We start from the raw sequence: 3,312 nt of genomic DNA, 5'->3' as shown, positions 1-3,312 counted from the left end.
GCTGAGGTTCTTCTTCCATGAAGCAGCTCTGTTGTCCTCCATCCATATTTTCAGTTACAGGCTGAGTCATTTCTACCTTCTCCTCTCTGTCAACGACCAAAAATTAACCTTCAGGGTGAATATAGCTCGCTAGCAGCATTGCACCAATGACCTACTCATGTCATAATTTACCCAGAATGCTTTGCATGTAAATAAAATGGCTCTGTCCATGTTAAAATATATATATTTAAAAATGTACAAAATTAAGCAGCCTACAGTATTTTTACAGTCTTAATTTTACAGTTAAAATATATGTTTATCAAATAAATTCTAATGTTACAACTAATGGGGGATCCCTTTAAAGATGTTCAACATAACTCGTGCAAATGAGAAGTTGCTCCAACTTTTACTCCATGCAGGCGAAGGACTCAAACTAAAACCCATCAGCACACCTCAGCCATTTATTTCCCTCCAAAGTCTGCAAATATGGAGGGAAATAAACAATAACTCGCTTGCACAAGTCAGAACACATGACAAATATTTCAGTAAGTAAACACAAGCAGCACCCATCAGGCTGTCTCAGATTGTTGTAGCTCCCTGAAAGCTAGTGTCACAACTTTAGTTTGTGCACAAACATCACTGCCTGTCACTCATTAGAAAGAACATTATGAACTATTATTTCTCAGTGAATGAAAGCACAAATTTCACTAACTAAAATCCCTGCCAGCGCAAAAATCTAGAGAAAAAAAAACAGTGGCAGAGTGGTTTGATTGGAAATTATTCAATAATCAGTTTTGCAAGTTTGTATTCAGAGTGAATAAGTGACTTTACATCCATCCAACTTCAGCTTTAAATAGTGCCTCATTTATATGAGGAGCTAATCGTTACATTAACTGAATGATGTCGATCTATACTCACTGTCTAATTGCAGACATCAAATCAATTACCTGAGCTATCAGCATGTTTACTATGTGCTCACTTTTATATACCTAATAAGCTTCAATGGTCTCAAAAGAATCAGACCCTGCAGAGTGAAGTGGAATAGTTCTATAAAAAGTGTAAAACTGGGTTTAAAATGGAGAATACGTTATATTTTTGCGAAATTCTAATTAAATAAACCTCTGCAAAACATGCAGATTTGTCATCAACTGAGTAATTTTTTATGCTTTTTTGGTTATTATGAGCAATTGCTATCTTATAATAATTTAAAGAGCTTTAGTTTGACAAAACAATATTTAATTCTGACTGGATTAATAAGTTAAATGCTAGTCTAAGCAGCACCAGGAAGAAAACGGTTGTTTTAAAAATCTAGTTTACGGTTGAAAGTTATTTTTAACCTTTAACATTGCAGGAAAATCATAATAATTCTGCCAAAAATGATAACTTACTGTTTGCATAATTAAGTAGGACAGTTTTTATCACTTAAGGGGTCCAATCCTGGTCCTAAAGGGCCACGTTCCTGCATATTTTACTTGTTTTTCTGCTCCAACACACCTGATTCAGTGATTGAATTACGTCTAAGCCCATTAATCACTCATTGGTTCAGGTGTGTCGGAGCAAAAAAACCTCTAAAGCATGCAGGATAGTGGCCCTGGTCTAGATCCAGCTCAGACTAGCCGTTAGCTCATCAATATGATAAAAATAAACTATTTCACCAAACTGAGGTTGTTCAAAAACCTATCTGCATCAGGTAAGATATTATTTGGGCACAATCTTTGCACAGAACACGTTAAAAAATCTGAGCTTTTTTATATCTGCAAGAAGTGATGCATGTTCTGATCTGTTTTTATAGCATTTTATTGCTTCTAATAGTTTATTTTCATCAACGTCTTGTTTTAAATTACTAAACTGTCTTGCATCATATTTTCATTCCGAGGCGTTTTTGGCACTGCTGCAGTAAAGTCGGGTCAAATCGATTGCAAGAGCCTTGCAGATTGACAGGTTTTCTGAAATGCATTTTTCTGTTTAAAATCTATTTTGCATTGATTCTCACTAATCAAACTTTCTGTGCCCACATTAGGATTCAGTAAGTGTTTGACTTAGCCACAAGAGTTGTGTGACTCCACCTGACAGAGGCAGAAATGTTGCTGCAGAGAGACTGACCTCAAACCAGTCTAATGACGCACATCCACCTGAAAAAAAAAAAGAAAAGAAAAAAAAGTCCTCTGCTTGCTGAGGCAGAAAGCCACTATGAGCAGGAGTAAAACATTCATGCTATGTTGGATCAGTGCAGCATGGCGTTGCAAAAATTCGATTCCCCTTTTTCAATCACGCTGGGCACAGAATCCCTGTCTGCATGCAAAATGAGGCACGCACGAACATTTTCATATTTCCCCTGCAATCCAGTCAGATAAATATGACGTGCACATGAATAGGTTTTTTTTAAGCTATGCAAGAAATCAACAAAGGGACAAGTCTTGATTTCTGTTTTATTAATAACTTCCTGAATGACACAAAACTTTCATCTGCCTTTTTGGCCTGGTCAAGGATCAACACGGACTCCGTGAAACCATCTGCGTCACTGAGAGAGAACTGACCGCTGTGATGTCTGAGTGATTGCACACATTTCTGCACACTGCTTCTTCTCACTCGAACCCTCTCTCTGCAGCGGCACACGCTCGACCCGTTTCCCCTCAGCAGCTCAGTGCTGCAGGTGTTACACCATATTTTGTGACTGTCATATATTGTGACCAGAGGGGTCGCTGTTGCGTTTCTACAACCGAACTTGGCCGAAAGTAGCCACAAAGAAGAATATGATACGCCAAAAGTGTAACCCATATGTCACAAAATATGACAACTATTGTCATGTATTGTGACTTCACTGTAGCTTGGTAAATAGTAAAACTATTTATTCATAAACTGATTCCACTCATTGTATACATTCTCTAATGTCAGAAAAATAACTTCTGATCACTGGCATGTTGACTATTACAATTACTACTACTATTATTACTACTATACATGATAATAGGTATCATTATGTGACCCTGTACTAATTTAATAACAGTCACCATGTCAGTGATCAAAAGTTATTTTCTGACTCTAGAGGATGTAAACATTTAGTATAAAGCAAAAAGAAACCTTAGGTGAAAATGAAGACCCCAAACCCAGACCCAAACCAGTGGTTATTCCGTATGTTGCGGGTGTTCCGGAGAAACTGAGACGCTTATTTTTCTAAACATGATGTCCCAGTGGCTTTCAAACCCCAAAACACATTACGGCAAAGGCTGGTTCACCCCAAAAATCCGGTGCCCCGGCACAAACAGAGCAATGTTGTATATGCTGTTAAGTGCCAGGAGGACTGCGACCAGTTATACATAAGGGAAACAAAGC

The sequence above is a fragment of the Austrofundulus limnaeus genome, unplaced genomic scaffold, assembly GCF_001266775.1.
Source record: "Austrofundulus limnaeus strain Quisiro unplaced genomic scaffold, Austrofundulus_limnaeus-1.0 Scaffold98, whole genome shotgun sequence".
Taxonomy (NCBI): Eukaryota; Metazoa; Chordata; class Actinopteri; order Cyprinodontiformes; family Rivulidae; genus Austrofundulus; species Austrofundulus limnaeus.
The sequence above is the reverse complement of the archived record's forward strand: the minus strand, read 5'-3'. Positions refer to the sequence as shown.